The 17751-nt window shown below is 41.3% G+C and overlaps 1 long non-coding RNA gene across 1 annotated transcript; it reads left to right on the top strand.

The window, feature by feature from the left end:
• Positions 1 to 13627: 13627 nt before the first annotated feature.
• On the top strand, positions 13628 to 17255 carry LOC135320775 (uncharacterized). Its single transcript, XR_010380105.1, has 4 exons — positions 13628 to 13756; positions 15120 to 15141; positions 16644 to 16732; positions 17212 to 17255. It is a non-coding gene; the product is annotated as an uncharacterized LOC135320775 (long non-coding RNA).
• Positions 17256 to 17751: the final 496 nt, after the last annotated feature.

Here is a 17751-nt window from a genome sequence, read left to right as displayed (position 1 = left end):
AGATGGACAAGTTTCTGGAAACATACTGTCCACCAAAACTGAATCAAGAAGAATCTGAACACTTGAACAATCCGATCACTAGAAAGGAAATAGAAATAGCAATTAAAAACCTCCCTACAAATAAAAGTCCAGGACCGGACGGCTTCACCGGGGAATTCTACCAAACATACAAAGAAGAACTCATACCAGTCCTTCTCAAACTCTTCCAGACGATTGAAAAGGAGGGAATACTCCCAAACTCATTCTATGAAGCCACCATCACATTGATACCAAAACCAGGCAAAGACACTACAAAAAAAAGAGAATTATAGGCCAATATCACTGATGATGATGAACATAGACGCCAAAATCCTCACCAAAATTCTAGCAAATAGAATCCAACAACACATAAAAAAGATTATACATCATGACCAAGTGGGGTTCATCCCAGGGACACAAGGCTGGTTCAACATATGCAAATCAATCAGTGTAATACATCACATCAACAAGAGAAAGGACAAAAACCACATGATCATCTCAATCGATGCAGAAAAAGCATTTGATAAAATTCAACACCCATTTATGATAAAAACTCTCGCCAAAGTGGGTATAGAGGGAACATATCTCAACATAATAAAAGCTATATATGACAAACCTACAGCCAGCATAGTACTCAATGGTGAAAAACTCAAAAGCTTCCCACTAAAATCTGGGACAAGGATGCCCACTATCACCACTCCTATACAACATAGTCCTGGAAGTCCTAGCCACAGCAGTCAGGCAAGAGAAAGAAATAAAAGGGATCCAAATTGGAAAAGAAGAGGTAAAAGTGTCATTATATGCTGATGACATGTTACTATATATAGAAAATCCTAAAAGGTCCACACAAAATCTACTAGAGCTGATTGAAGAATTCAGCAATGTAGCAGCTTACAAAATTAACGTTCAAAAATCAGTTGCATTTCTTTACACTAACAATAAATCAACAGAAGAAGAAAGTAAAGAAACAATCCCCTTTAAAATATCACCCAAAGTAATAAAATATCTGGGAATAAATCTATCCAAGGAGGTGAAAGAATTATACACAGAAATCTATAAAGCATTGATGAAGGAAATTAAAGAAGACTTTAAAAAATGGAAAGATATTTCATGCTCTTGGATTGGAAGTATCAATATTGTTAAAATGGTCAAACTGCCCAAGGTAATCTACAGATTTAATGCAATCCCTATCCAATAACCCAGGACATATTTCACAGAACTAGAACAAATCATAATAAAATTTATATGGAACCATCAAAGACCTAGAGTTGCCAAAGCATTACTGAAGAGAAAGAAAGAGGCTGGAGGAATAACTCTCCCAGACTTCAGACAGTACTATAGAGCTACAGTCAAGACAGCATGGTATTGGTACCAAAACAGACATATAGCCCAGAAATGAACCCACAAACTTTTGGTCAACTCATCTTTGAGAAAGGAGGCAAGAATATACAATGGAATAAAGACAGTCTCTTCAGCAAATGGTGTTGGGAAAACTGGACAGCAGCATGTAAAACAATGAAGCTAGAACACTACCTTACACAATACACAAAAATAAACTCAAAATGGATTAAAGACTTAAACATAAGACAAGATACAATAAACCTCCTAGAGGAAAACATAGGCAAAATATTATCTGACATGCATTTCAAAAATTTTCTCCTAGAAGAAATAAAAGCAAGAATAAACAAATGGGACCTAATGAAACTTACAAGCTTCTGCACAGCAAAGGAAACCAGAAGTAAAACAAGAAGAAAACCTACGGAATGGGAGAAAATTTTTGCAAGTGAAACCGACAAAGGCTTGATCTCCAGAATATACAAGCAGCTCATACGACTCAATAAGAAAAAAATAAACAACCCAATCCAAAAATGGGCAGAAGACCTAAACAAGCAATTCTCCAAGGAAGACATACAAATGATCAAAAAGCACATGAAAAAATGCTCAATATCACTAATTATCAGAGAAATGCAAATCAAAACTACAATGAGGTATCACCTCACACCAGTCAGAATGGCCGTCATTCAAAAATCCACAAATGACAAATGCTGGAGAGGCTGTGGAGAAAGGGGAACCCTCCTACACTGCTGGTGGGAATGCAGTTTGGTGCAGCCACTATGGAAAACAGTGTGGAGATTCATCAAAAGACTAGGAATAGACTTACTATATGACCCAGGAATCCCACTCCTGGGCTTGTATCCAGAAGGAAATCTACTTCAGGATGACACCTGCACCCCAATGTTCATAGCAGCACTATTTACAATAGCCAAAACATGGAAACAGCCTAAATGTCCATCAAGAGGTGACTGGATAAAGAAGAGGTGGTATATTTATACAATGGAATACTACTCAGCCATAAAAACTGACAACATAATGCCATTTGCAGCAACATGGATGCTCCTGGAGAATGTCATTCTAAGTGAAGTAAGCCAGAAAGGGAAAGAAAAATACCATATGAGATCGCTCATATGTGGAATCTAAAAAACAAAAACAAAAACAAACAAACAAAAACAAAGCATAAATAAAGGACAGAAATAGACTCAGAGACAGAGAATACAGACTTGTGGTTAACGGGGGGTGGAGGGTGGGAAGGGATAGCCTGGGATTTCAAAATTGTAGAATAGATAAACAAGATTACACTGTATAGCACAGGGAAATATACACAAAATGTTATGATAACTCACAGAGAAAAAAATGTGACAATGAGTGTGTATATGTCGATGAATGACCGAAAAATTGTGCTGAACACTGGAATTTGACACATTGTAAAATGATTATAAATCAATAAAAAAAGCTAAAAAAAAAAGAAAAAGATAAATGCCATGAGTGTTGACAGGGGTTACATTGGATCTGTAGATTCCTTTGGGTAGATGGCCATTTTGATAATGTTGTTGCTTCCAACCCAAGAGCATAAGATATATTTCCATTTCTTTGTATCATCCTCAATTTCCTTCATCAGTGTTTTACAGTTTTCAGAATACACGTAACCTCCTTGGTTAAGTTTATTTCTAGGTATTTTGTTGGTTTTGATGCAATGGAAATGTTTATGCCAGTTCTAAAATTCTGGGTTTTGAAGTTAAAAATGAATGAAGGCCAAAAAGGAAAAATACACTTCTCTCTTATGGGTGAATTGTATTCCATTACCTACATATGGTGAATCTCCTTTATCCATTCATCTGTTGATATGTACTTGGGATGCTTTCATGTCTTGGCAATTGTAAATAGTGTTGCTGTTAATAGTGGGATGCGTGTATCTTTTTGAATTTTTATTGTGTTTGGTTTTATTCCTTTAATAACTACATAAGTTTAAAAAGCTAAAGCTCTAAACAGTCTTAGAGACAATGAACAGTACATACATGTAAGTTTAAAAAATATGTGCAGTAAAGACAGCTGAAAGACTCATGAGGGATTTCCTTTTCTGTGACACTTTCCTTTTTCCTTGCTGCCTTTAGAATTCTATCATTGTCTTTAAATTTTGCTTTTTGAATGATGGTATGTCTTGATGTGAGTCTGTCTCAGCTGATCCTGTTTGAGACTCTCTGATTCCTATGCCTTGATACTCGTTTCTTTCTTCAGATTAGGGAAGTTTTCAGCCTTAACTTTATCCAATGTTTTCTCAGCCTTTTTCTCTCTCCCTGCAGGGACTCCTGTAATGTGAGTGTTACTATGCTTGCTGCTGTCTCGGAAGTGCTTTAAACTCATGTAGCAGGCCTTTTCTTCTTGCTTTTTTGATTGGGTGTTTTTCATTCTGTCTTCCGGATTGCTAATGGATCATCTGCATTGCCTAATCTTCTGTACAACTTGCAGTTCTGCTCTGATTGGTCTTTTTTATATTTTCTAGTTCTTTTGACAGTTCTCCCGGTGCTCATCTCTTCTTTTTCCCAGTTCAGTTATCATTCTTGTTGCTATTGCTTTGACCTCTTTGTCAGGTAAAGTATTTGTTTCTTTTCATTATGGTTATTTTGTTATTCTTTCATTTAAAATGTGTTCTTGTGTCTTCTCATTTTAACTTTCTGTATTTCTGTGAAATTAGGTGAAACAGTTGCCTGCCCCAGAATGAAAGGTGTCCTTGTGTGAGAGCATTCCTGTGCAGGCTTCTGTGCCCAGTGGGTTTGTTGGGAACAGCTGGACCTGAAGTGATCCTGGGCTGCCCTCTTCCCCCGGGACGTGCTGGCAGCCGCTGCAATGGGGGTGGCAGGGCTGGAGTCAGAGTGGCTGGAGCCAGTTCCAGGTTGAAGCAGAGGCTTCTCCTCTGCTCAGTGACTGTTCCAGCACTATCAGGGTTGGCACGGGGTCCTGTGGGGCTGGAGCAGGATCTCTGTGGGAGTGGGGTTCTCCTGGGTGTGGTGGCAGTCTCTGGTTTGGGATGTGGCTGAGGCCTGAGGGCTTGCAGCAGCACTTCTGTACTGGTTTTACTTTTTCCCCAGTGTGCACACCTTGGCTAGAGGGTGGATTGGGGCCAGAGAAATTGGGGCTGCACCACTGAGCTGGCCCCACCCCGTCAGGCGTGCACAGGAAAGTGAGTTCTGGTGATGGCAGGCCCTGCCCTGTTGCTGGTGCTGTTCCCTGCAGAGTGTGTGCGGGGACACTAGCTGGCTGTGACTGCCGGCCGTCTTTTCAGAGACAGGGCCACACCCACTCCAGTGCCACTTTCTCCCACGGTGTGCACTCTCACTGGCATTGGAGGCCTCCACCTGAGTGGGGAGCAGCACCAGAAAATGGAGGGAGGGAGCAGGAGCCTGGGGGAGTCCGGGGGTCCCCCTGAGCCACCCCTGCCAGCCGGCCGGAGCCCCAGGCAGTGTTCAGCCTGCTGTGTCCCTGTCGTGACGGGGAGTCAGCGGGCCTCTGCACAGGCTGTTCAAGAGCAGTGGCTCCGCATCTTACAGTGCCCCAGCAAGCTCGCTGGTTTTCACTCCAGCTGAGGGGACTGCTTGTCCTGGTTCTGAACCCCGTGCCTGGGTGCCTGACACGTGCTTCAGACCAGGACATAAGGCGTGGGTTGTTGTCAGGGCTGGAGCACCTCTGTGACATCATGCTGTCTGAGCATGGATGCCCAAAGCTCCTACTGTCTGTGGCTGGTGGGGAGCCCTGCGGGAGTGGCTGTACATCTGTCTGGCACAGACAGATGGGGCTCGTTATGATCATTCTTTGTAAAGATAGTATAAGGACAGGATATGCCATCTGGTTTTCCAAGGGATTGAATATTATAATGTGTGATGTGCCCCAGCTGCCTCGTGTGAGCAGCATGACTGCAGGTGCTCTGGGTCCAGGAATGCAAACTCCAGTTAAGCCCTTGGGAACCAAAGGAGCAGGTCCTAAAGGAGTCTGCTTACTCTAAATGCTCTTACTCATGCCAGTCATAGGGAAACACCAGATTAAGAAATGGATGCTGCCTGAGTTTAGTGTTGAATTATTATAAAATGTAAGGAACCTACAAGATTCTGGGTAAAAATTAATGCAGTGACAAGTGAAAATGATCCAAGGAGTACATACAGTAAGAAACAGAGTCCTGAATTTAATCATCTTGTCTGATTTTCTCAGTGGGTAGTAAATAATTAGGGTTTTGACTAATTTTGTTTTGATTAAACTATAGAATGTGGTCAGTTGTGAAGTGTGAAAGTCTAAGGATGTTTGTAGTAAGGGTACTTGTGATGACACAGTTTTGGGGGTTAATGATTGCTGGGATGGATGAAATCGGCTGGCTGTGTATGCTGGTGGAAGAAGAGACATTGTTGATGCAAGTGGAGGCAGTAACAGAAAGGAGGCTAGTGAAAAGTGGAGGCTGTGTCAGTTGATTCATGAGCAATAAGCTGATAAGGCTGTTTACTAGGCCATAAGGTTTAGTGTTAATTCAGAGGATATAATTTTGGTAATCGTGTTAATTGTATTACTATAATGTTTGGAATAATGAGTTTTAGCCTTGAAGAAGGTTAAGATTTTGGACACAATCAGTACCGCAGGCGCTGGATCCCACAGCTGTTAGTGACGGTCCCGGTGCGGCCACACAGGCGGGGAGCACTGATGGCAGGAGTTATGCCAGCTCACGTAGAATGGGTGCTGAGCGTGGTGACAGCGGCTGTAATGAAAAATGATGATATTGTGCCATCTAAGCATAGTAATTGGGGATGTTAAGTGTGATTTATATATTAGTATCCATATAGGGTACTGTAAATGCAAAAAGGATAGTAAAATAGACTAATGCCATTTGATAATTATGAAGTTAATTACAGTTTTATTAGTCAAAATGTTTTTGTTTAAAGTAATTATCATACATTCATTCTAATCCTTTTAAATTCATTCATAGGCTAACTTTATGGCTACTATTAATGTGATTACAGTTTGTGCCATGAAGAGTTTAGTTTTTAGGTTACTCTTCTGAAATGCTCAGGGTAGGGGTAGGAGGAGGGCAACTTCTAGGTCAAATATAGGAAAGTAGTGACGACTGAGAGTAAGTAAATGGAGAAGGTGGGCGTGCTGGCCCTATAGAGTCACATCCACACGTGTGTGGGCTTGATTTTTCTGGACACTGACTAGAGGAGGTCAGAGTGCAGTCAGGACAAGCTGTGAGTCTGGTAGTGTGGTGGTGAGTGATGTCGGTATAAGATTTATTGTTTCTCCAGTTACAGGAAAAGCTGTAGACTGGAAGTCATTTGTTCTATTTAATACTAAAAGAATAAAATGCTCATCAATAGATAGAGATCTGTAGGAACAATCAAACTATCTACAAAATGCACTATCAGGCCACTGACTGAAATCCAAAATAACGAGATGTATAGGGAAATTTTAGTTGGGACAGGAAGCACAGAACGAGAAAAGTAGAGCCAATAATTTTGTGTAGTCAGTGGAAACTTTTAACCATGAAAACTACTGAGCCAAAAACTCCATCTGAAATTGAATTTTATATTCTTCTGACACTTGCAATAATATAAGTTCTTAGAGGAACTGTAATGAATCAAACTTGAAGAATTGTTTATGACTTCTTTCTGTTAGATGATGGTGAGCGCAAGTGAGGGGAACTTCAGAGGCTCATAGAACTGAAGTATTAAGAAGTTATTATGGGAACTGTGTGTGTGGTCAGTGTGTTGTTAGGTGATGTGAGCACATATCTTTATCTTTTTTCTGATCAGAAGGTAGATGGTCATTTTAGGATCTATGTACATTTGCCTGTGAGTGTGTGTGTGTGTGTGTGTGTGTGTGTGTGTGTGTGTGGTGAGAGTTTGGTCGTTGGGAGAAGCACTGTGAACTTACCCACCCTGTACTGAGAGCTGTAGGACATCCTTCCCTGCTAAAAATGACCCTGCTCTTGTCACCACATCCCCACCCATGACAGCACTTCTTTGTAATGAATGTACATAATGTCCTGTTTGTCATGGACCAATGCAATGCATCCATTTATAGTTCATAAAGTTATTTATAATTTAAATTAAAAGTACTTATATGTATGATGGATTTTATGTTGTTACTCTTATTTACCTTGGTGCCCGAATTAATGGTAATAGAAGACCCATTTCCTGAGACAAAGTTGACTTGTCGTTAAGAGTCAGGATCCCTAATGAACACATCCTCACCGTTTGTCCTGACTGATGCATGACTTAATGTCATTGCAAGAGGAATTTCCCAAGGAAAAGCCAACGGTCTTCCTCAGAACCTCAGGGAGCAGGTCACAGGATGGGCTCCAGGTGGAATCGCTTTCCAAGGTAGATCTTAGTTCAGGGTAAAGTTACAGCACTCACCGCCCCGAGACACTTAGGTGATTCACACCCCCTCTGTCTTCTCATCCATAAAATGGGTTATTGAGAATGTTGTGTATTTGGAACACTGCACTTTGAATTTGGTCAGTTGGCACAGTTTATTGCTTAGTGTGAGACCTCAATACCTTTGACCTGATGCTAATTGGTGTTTTACAGGGTGTCCCGATTCCTGAGGGTTGAAAGGAATTCTGATTGACAGTAGGAGGAGACCCAGGATCCCTGAAGCCTGCTCACCCTGGATGGGACTCAGTCCCTCCAGGCCAGGGGATCCTGGAGCAAGCACAGCGCCTGAAGCCCGGCTGTGGGAGCAGGAAGGCCCAGCAGTGTGGTTGGAAACGCAGCCCCACTGGGCCTGTGAGCAGTCGGGGTCAACTCCCCACAGGGCAGGAGGGTCTCTCTGACTCCTGAGACTGGCAGGCCCCATGTGCTCAGTATTTCTTGATTGAGTGAACACAACCACCCCCCATATCTAGACACCAAGTCTTCCCACCACCCCAAAAGGTTTTCTCAGGCCCCCTCACAGCCAGTACTGCCCCAAAGCACAACTTTGCTTCTGTCCCACCCAGGTAGTTCCTGCCTCCTTGAACCTGTGTGTAAGTGAATCACCCAAGGGCAGTGTAGGGGGTGTGACAATATATAATTATTTTTTATAATTTTATATATTTTTGGCAAAAACCATAGGGCTTATTTTTATGCATGTGACATACGTTCTTAAAATTAATGTGTCACCTACAAGTGTACTACAGATAAGGACAGCCACATGGGTGTGGCGATGTGATTAAGATGGTGTGCTGTTAAGATCTCCGTCTTGTGGACGTTCTCTCTGCATTTTGTGTGCAGTGCTGAGCGAAGGGGAGAGAGGACCTCCCACCTTGCCTGTATATTTGATTCCTCCTGGTTCTGTCATTGTCTACCTAATATGTTTTTCAGCCACTGCCCAAGGGAAATCCTGGGAATTTGGAAAAGGAGGAGGGAGCACCCAAGAAGTAGGGGGCAGGGGACATCTGTTGGGCAGGACCAGAAAGCATAAGGTCAGAAAAGTTTGCAGAGAGGACCCAGGGTTAGATGGCAGTTGGTGGTGGGGGATCAGTTAGGCGGGGCACATTGTAAAAGTGACGTCACCCAGAATGTCCACTGTGAGGTCACAGGGGCAAAGGCAGGTGATTGGTCGAGAGAGGACATAAAGCATGGGGCGTTGCTAAGGCAGTGTTCAGACAGGAGTAGGCTTGGAGGGAGGCGTCTGGTCCCCTCCAGCTGCTCCTGAGAGTCCGCTTGCCTGCTGTTTGTTTTCCTGACCTGCTGACCTCCTGACCTGACTGAACCCTCCTTCCTCCCCTCAAGAGCTTGATTGGCCCTCATCCTTTCTGTGACCCCCTTCTCCTCCCAAGTGCCCAACCCCTCTTCCTGTCACACTCCCTCCCCACCCCATCCCCCACCCCTCCCCTCCCCTCCCCTCCCCAACCCTCCCCTCCCCTCCCCTGTCCCCTCCCCACCTGAGAGGACCAGGACATGTAGGTGATGGGGATGTTCTGGTCCCACGTGCTGGGGTGTACTGGATATGAATATACAACTGTGAGTAAACATCGGGCATCAGGTGTCCTCCTTTTTCCTGGGCTCTTTCACACTGTGGTTAAATAGATACTTTCTCATAGGGTCCTTGATGGGAATGCATCATTGGTGAAGCCCGAGGCTCTCAGGACAGGTTTCTTGACCAGCCTAGAGTGGCTCTGGCCACCGGCGTCCTCAAGATCTGAGTCCTATCAGGACCTCTTTGACCAAACAGCAGGTTGACAGGATGAAACCTGAATTAGTTATTTTATTGCATCAAAGAAGGAAGTGTGAACATCCTAAAAGCCATTGAGTTGTATGCCTAAAATGGGGGAGTGGGTGAATTATATCTCAGTAAAGCAGTTTTTTAAAAAGCGAGAAACTCCTATTTACTAGAAGTCATAGTGAGACTGGCTCCCGGAAAGCTTGTCAGGATCCTGCTTCAAGTTGTGCGTGTTCCGGTTCTGTCCCTGTGCGGTGTGCTCTCCTGTGTGTGCACCCTTCCTGGTGGTGACGTCTGGCAGTCCTGGGAGCAGTGGGGTCTCAGCACTGGGTTGGTGCTGGTCTGTTAAACAGGGAAATGTCATCTCTGCTCTGTGCTTTCTGGTTTGTTAACTTACAGCAACTTTGTTTTTTCTTTGAAGTGTATTCTTTTCAGAAATTTTAATGTAACAAAAATATTCAATAGCCCTATAAATTTTAAAATATTTTTATTGAAATATAGTCAGTTTACCATGTTGTCCATTTCTCATGTACAACAGAATGCTTCAGTCATATAGGAAAATACATATATTCATTTTCATATTGTTTTTTTAACATAAATTACTATAAGATATTAAATAGAGTTCCCTGTGCTGTACAGTGTAAACTAGTTGTTGTCTACTTTATAGAGATTAGTATTCATGAATCTCAAACTTCCAATTTTTCCCTTCCCAATCCCTTTCCCTCTGGTAACCATAAGTTTGTTTTCTATGCTCTAAGTCTGTTTCTGTTTTGTAAATAAGTTTGTCTTTTTTTTTTTGATTCCAAATATAAGTGATATCATATGGTATTTTTCTTTTCCTTTATGACTACTTCACTTAGAATGACATTCTCCAGGTCCATCCATTCCCTGTTGCTGCAAATGGCATCATTTTATCATTTTTATGGCTGAGTGGTAGTCTATTGTGTAAAATATACCACAGCTTTTTTTTTTACATTTTTATTGAGTTATAGTCATTTTACAATAGTGTGTCAAATTCTAGTGTAGAGCACAGTTTTTCAGTTATATATGAACATACATATTTTCATTGTCAGAATTTTTTTCTCTGTGAACTAGCATAAGATCTTGTATATATTTCCCTGTGATATACAGTATAATCTTGATTATCTATTCTGCATATGCCTGTCAGTATCTACAAATTTCAAACTCCCAATCTGTCCCTTCCCACCCCTCAGCCCCTTGGCAACAGCAAGTTTGTATTCTATGTCTGTGAGTCTGTTTCTGTTTTGTATTTATGCTCTTTTTTATTTATTTTTTTTGGATTCCACATGTGAGCAAACTCATATGGTATTTTTCTTTCTCTTTTTGGCTTACTTCACTTAGAATGACATTCTCTAGGGACATCCATGTTGCTGCAAATGGCATATTGGTTTTTAATGGCCAAATAGTATTTCATTGTATAAATATACCACCTCTTCTTTATCCAGTCATCTGTTGATGGACATTTAGGCTGTTTCCATGTCTTGGCTATTGTAAATAGTGCTGCTATGAACATTGGGGTGCAGGTGTATTTTTGAAGTAGGGTTCCTTCTGGACATATGCCCAGGAGTGGGATTATTAGGTCATATGGTAAGTCTATTCTTAGTCTTTTGAGGAATCTACAAACTTTTGCACAGTGGCTGCACCAACCTGCATTCCCACCAGCGGTGTAGGACAGTTCCCTTTTCTCCACAGCCTCTCCAACATTTGTCATTTGTGGACTTTTGAATGATGGCCATTCTGACTTGTGTGAGGTGATAACTCATTGTAGTTTTGATTTGCAATTCTCTGATAATCAGTGATAATGAGCACTTTTTCATGTGCCTGTTAGCCATTTGTATGTCTTCACTGGACAATTGCTTGTTTAGGTCTTCTGCCCATTTTTGGATTGAGTTTTTTTTTTTTCTTATTTAGTTGTATGATTTGTTTCTATATTCTGGCGATTAAGCCCTTGTCAGTTTCATGTTTTGCAAAAATTTTCTCCCATTCTGTAGGTTGTCTTTTTGTTTTGCTTATGGTTTCCATTGCTATGCAAAAGCTTCCAAGTTTAATTAGGTCCCATTTGTTTATTTTTGCTTTTATTTTTATTGGACTTCTAGCAAATTCTTAGTTATCCCTTTCCTTTTTATCTTGGAGGCTGCCCCCAGGGACTCTGTGTCCAGCTAGGTTGATGGGGGAGCCCTGAGAGCAGAGCTGATGTGAAAATCAGTGGCTGCAACCTCCTGTGATATTTACAATGAGGAAATGCTCAGGAGGGATGTGACCAGGAGGTGGACGAGTTGTCTTTTTTTTTAGTGACATGTCCTTGTGAAGAATGTTGATTTCCCCAAAGCAGAAAGTGTCCTTCATGTCTTTAGAATTTTCTAAATATAAAGAAAATTCAGATACATGCTGTGAAATTTTTACTGTGTCAGGATAAATCACCTCCACACCCTAAAAAAGAAAGACTGAGAACACCTCATGGATTTAAGTGGTGTGTTCTGATACACTTCCACCAGATTCTTACGGACCTGGAAAAACTGAGTGTCAGGAACAATCTTTGCACTGAAGCAGAATCAATGCCACATGAACACTCCACCCAAAGAAGAGTCTGTTCTGTTTCTTTTGAGCCTACTAAGGAGGGTGTTTCTAGGTCATCTTGTTGGGATTTTTTCCCTCAAAGGGAATGAGGCTGAGTTCTCACAGGTTAGTCAGCACTCTTTCCCTACCACATCTTTGAGCATTTGGATAAACTAACTTGTCCTTCTCCACCGTTGCTCATGGCCGCTGACAGAACCTGAGTCCATCGGCCCTGATTGATAGACTTTAGGTAGGAGGCAGCTGCTGACGTCAGCACTCAGACAGTTCCGTGTGTAACAAGCATGCCCATGGTGGAGGGGGTTTTACCAGTTAGCGACTAGATGGTGTTTGTTTTTGTGCCTTTTATCTGCATGTCTCTCCTTTGTGCTGAGATCCACTGCTCTCTCAGATGGCAGCTATGCAAAGACAGTGCATGTTTTCCACCAGCACACATTTTACTGACCCCAACTGTGAGAGCTGACAATGACAGTGTTACTGATTTCAGAGGCTGCTTTCTAGAGGGGTTTTATTTGCACAAGACTGAAACTTGGTGTCTAGATAAATTACAAATTACATTGTGCATTTATTCCCTCCTATAATACTTATAAATCTAGTTTTTACAAAACTATGTGTTTGGCTTTTGTTTTGGTGACTGAACATTCCAGAAATACAAATTAATTTTCTTGGTGGCTGTTAATGGACGTAGGTGCAGTACTGTGAAATATGCATGTAAATTATTTTTACTGATTATTTTGAGTTCTCTTTTTATGTAACTTCATTCTTTGTGTAATCTTGTATAATATGATTAAAACTCTATTATACAAATCCCTATTTATTTCAGAAGTCTGACATTACATGCTCTGGTTCAGAACCAAAGTGAATATTGAAGAAAACCTCCATGGTTTTTAGATAGTTGGGCTAAAATATATCATTAATTTTTGCTGGAATAGTAATTTTGACTTTATTCTAAGAGCTGGTCTGCTTTCTCACTCATGTCCAGTCTATAAATGTAGAAATACATCTCTGTACATCTCTCTGTATTTTAACACATACCTTCATTGCTCTTTCCCCATACATGTTGGGTGTATTTTTGGAGACATTTCATAGGGGTTTGTCCAGGTACTTCATGAACATACAATAGAAGATGGAGGCGTCCCATGCCCTGTAGGTTTGTGTTTGCTTATTTTCAATTTCAAGTTGGCTTCTACATTCATAAGTTAAGTTCTGTTAACTATTTTAAAAATATTTGCAATGTGCCTGTCAGCAAAGTCAAATCTCTAACATTTTGTGTATCAGGTATTTGACGTATGTGTGCAGCAGTGAAACTATTACCAAATCAAGGCAGTAAACATGCCCACACTCCCAAGAGCTCCTTTGAACTCAAGTGTCCCTTCTCGCCTCTCTGTGGAGCTATCTGAGGATGTGGTTGAGGGTTTCTAAAGATGATTCTCTGTGACATATACACTGGGAATGTCTTTGAGGTTCCTCATTATATCTAAAATCTTTTCAGATCCTCGACACTCTGATTCTCCTTTTCCATCCTGCGTCTGATGTTTATGAACTTCTGTGGAAGCTTATTCTTCTTGCTGCCTCCTGGGGAGTTTCTATTTTTCTCTTGTTCGTCTGGAGGACCGTCCTTGCTGTAACTATTACTAAAGTACCTGACAGTGTCCTTTTAATCACACCTAATAGGAATTTATATAGTCACTGGACATTTTATTTGCCTGCCTGGGCCAGAATCCAGGAGTCTTTTCTTTGTTTCCTTTTAGATTATTAACTTGAACACAAATTAGTTTTGAAATGGAAATTTGTTGCAAAATCTTTATAGTAAGAACTCATTGAGCAAGACAACAGTATATTCTCAATGAGACAATGGCAATTTATAAACTCTTCTCTTCAATAACAAAACAGGAAGGTTAAGTATTTGGCGAGTCCATCTATCTCTCCACCTGCCCCTGCCTGTGTGTTGGGTGACAGGGGACAGGGAAGCTCAGGGTTCCTGAACAAGTGTGAAGTTAAGGGAACATCTGTAGTTTTCTGTTTGCCCTCCATGGATGCATTCTTCTATTGCCACATTATTGCCACTGGATCTTTGACACTGTGATGATTCTCCAATATCTTGGCAAGGTTAGGGGCTGGCCTCAGTCTCTGATCATCACTTAAAGTTTTGAATGAAGAAATATGTGTTAAGGGTCAGGGAAATGTGTCTTTACATGGTATTACAGTGGAGTCCTGCCTGTGTTTTACTGAACTATTACTCCTCATACGATGACTTGTATCTGAGTCAAGAAGCACATTCGCTTCTTGAAAATGGTCGCTGTCCGTCCTGCTGCTGTGTGTGCTTTTACTACAGCCATTACTCACTTTCATTCTCGTCTGATGTCTCATTTGATGTCCGTTTGTTTTTAGTGGTCTTGACAAATCTTACGACCTCATATGTTACAATTGCTTATCAATTCAACAGTCAACTCTGTATAAGATTTCAGAAAACCTTTCATTGAATGAAAGGGGTGCATCTTAATCTTAGTATAAAGATTTTGCCTTTATTTTTCTTTTAGTTTTCTCCTCTCTGTCTCTCTCTCCCTTTTGAAGGTTACACAACTATCCAGGTTCTGGACTTAAGTGTGGATGTTTGGTTTGACAAAAAAAATTAGATAAATGATGCACTACAACAACATATCATGAAAATAATATAGTTCAGTGTTGTTAAATATGAATATGTGTTATGAAAATTGAATAGAGTGATGTTTATTTAATAGAATGTAAGCAGATCTTTTGTTCTAAAATAAGTTATTTACCATTGTGCTATCAGAAATGGTGAGTGAAAGATCATGCCTTAAGTAGGAAATTCTGATTTTTCCTGATTTTTAATCATATTAATTGTTATGCTGAACCAAAGAGATAATTGTGATTTCAATGGATTACTGTTTTGATAGTTTATTAGAAATTATAGATTTACTAATTATATGTTTTGACTTCAAATTTAATGTTTCTTCCTCTCCTAGGTAAAGCCTCCAGTGTGTCAAGGTAAGGTATTAGAGTTTAGTTTCCTTTGTAATATTTTCTCAATACCAGGATTTGATGTGGATTTTAATTCAACTAAGAGTAAACACAATGACTTCTGATGTCTAACTGACTTCTCAACTCTTGAAAATTTTACTCCTGTGATGGTGTCTAAATGACATCATAGAGGAAGTTAGCATCTATTGAGCTAAGAGGCCAGGAGGGTCACAGGTGTAGGGAGACTAGGATGAGTTTAATTTTGCATAGCAACCTTGAGGAAGCAGGTGATGGGAAGATTCTAATGTTCGGAGTGTGTCCCTAATATGAGCTGGCTCTTGGTGAAAAGTAAAGATGCTGAAACACTACTTGATCCTGTGAGGACTCTCCAGGCTGAGGGAGGGTTGCAGATGTAGCCAGGCGGTGTGTGTCACAGCAGAGGGGAAACCATGGGCTGTGGCTCATAAGTGAAGGGAGCCATTCATGGCAGTGGGGACTTAATGGAAGTGATTCAGCCTGAGGATGATGCTTTCTATGCAGGCTTCACACTCTGCTGACTGAGTGGGGCTGTGCGTGGTGGGCAGGGTGGCTGCCCCGTGCTCAGTAGGCCCTCAAGGGCTGCTGTTGGTGACAGTTGATGCAGAAGGGCTGGTGCTGAGAAGAGGGATCTCAGCATCAGAGCATCCCCACTGGGCAGACAGAAGACACGTGTGCACTGTGTGGTCAGATGAGGGACTTAGATGCCTGAGAGAGGAGTCTGGTTCTGAGGGCTGAGTTCTAGAGCTTCACACGTGGAGTCGCCTGTTACTGGCTGTTTTACATGTGCTGCTTTCCTGAAGCAGTGATGGTAACATTCTCATCCTGGCGATAGAAAAGCTTGTCATTTAGGGCCTGTGTGTTATCCAGGTCCTCAGTGTCTAGGTGGGGAAGCCCACATGGTACCAAAGTGTTTAATTCCAGCGACCTTGTCCTTCAGGGCCCCCAACATGGTTTTCATGAAAGACGATCTTCCAGGCAGCAGGAAGACACTGGAGGCCTGTGCAGGCCCAGTCAGGCAACGTTTTGAACTTGCCTTCTGTGGTGTTGCAGATAGGGCCTGGCTGTGGGGTGAACCTGTGTGGGATAAGGGTTCTATTTTTTTTAAGCAGGGGCATGTTTACTTACCTTAGTAATTGGAGGAGAGAATGTTAAGGGGACAGGATGCTTGGTTTTTCTTTTTCATCTCTGGTGATGTCAGAAGTATTTGAATGATTGAATTTTCTAAGAATGGTGCTTATAGCTGGGAGAGAATTTAGGGGAAGACTTTTTATTGTATTTCTGCATCTTTGAAAAAAATTAAACTAGGAATCTCAATGATCTCACATTTAGAATGCCACTAAGATTTGCTTCCTTTAGGCACAGTAGAAAAGCTAAAAGGTTAATTATACTCATAGTGCCAGCCAGATATGTCTCTACTGCTAATAAATCATGATAATTCTATTCTACTGGGTTTTCTTGCCAATATGAGAAACTGCTTCATCTCCTTTTAGTTACTTTAAAGCAGATGACTGAGCAGAGCAAGAATTTGGAGAATGAAAACAGAGAACTTGCAGAAAATATATCTGCTTGGGTGCAGAAGGTATCCTTGTCCTTTTGCTTTTTTTGTGTGTGTGTGATTTTACCTTCAGTTCCTCCCCCCTCTGGCAGTTCAGTTATTTGGCTCTCTTTTCCTTCATCCTACTGTCCTGTTCCATGTGTTCCATAAGAGGTCTAGGTTCAAAGCAAGTGTCCTAGATAAAAAAAAAAAAAAAACCAAAAAACAAATTTCTTCTGTAGAGCACAGGGAACTCTACTTGATATCTTGTAATCTATAATGAAAAAGAATGTGAAGACAAACATAACATAGGTGTATATATATATGTGACTGAAACATGCTGTACACCAGAAAATTGACACGTTGTAACTGACTATATATCAGTAAAAAAATAAACAAAGCAAGTGTCGTAGATGTAAAGCACCACTTTCTGTATTAGTGGAAGGGGTCACACACAAGATAGGTTCAGCTAGCAGTGTAATTAGTATTTGTAATTCTGCTTCCTTCATTACATTTTTGCATAGACCAACAACGCAAAGAAATGCTTAGAGGAGGCCATCAGGCAAAAGAAGCTGCCCTCTGAGAAAGCACTGAAGTTTAAGGTACGAACCTCTTGTTAGATTACATTCTGAAAATAGAAATGAAAGTAATGAGTAATTGTTACTAATTCAATGTTTCATTGAAGGAGAGCTTGAAAGTCATTGAGAAGGTGAATGAAAATTTGAATGACATCATTCAGATTGTTCGAGCTAAGCTGCAGGCAGTGAGGGACCAGAACGCCAAGAGCCCACACCTGGTAAGAGCTGCCACGTTGACCATAGCCGGGCTTCTGAGGCTTTTTGTGCCCCGGGTGAGCTGCGTGCTCCTGCTCCTCCTGCTTTTGACCACAGCAGAGTGTGAGAGCCCAGGAGCGGAATCTCCCTGTGAACAATGACCCAGAATTTCATGGACTAAAACCTCTGTGACTTTTTCTATTTCAGAGACTAGGAAATATGTCTTATTTTCACAACCTAGAGAGTTTTCTCACCACTCACACTGCCCTCCAAGATACACAGAAGATGCCA

This window comes from Camelus dromedarius, unplaced genomic scaffold (genome assembly GCF_036321535.1).
Source record: "Camelus dromedarius isolate mCamDro1 unplaced genomic scaffold, mCamDro1.pat HAP1_SCAFFOLD_121, whole genome shotgun sequence".
Classification (NCBI taxonomy): Eukaryota; Metazoa; Chordata; class Mammalia; order Artiodactyla; family Camelidae; genus Camelus; species Camelus dromedarius.
The sequence above is the reverse complement of the archived record's forward strand: the minus strand, read 5'-3'. Positions and strand labels throughout refer to the sequence as shown.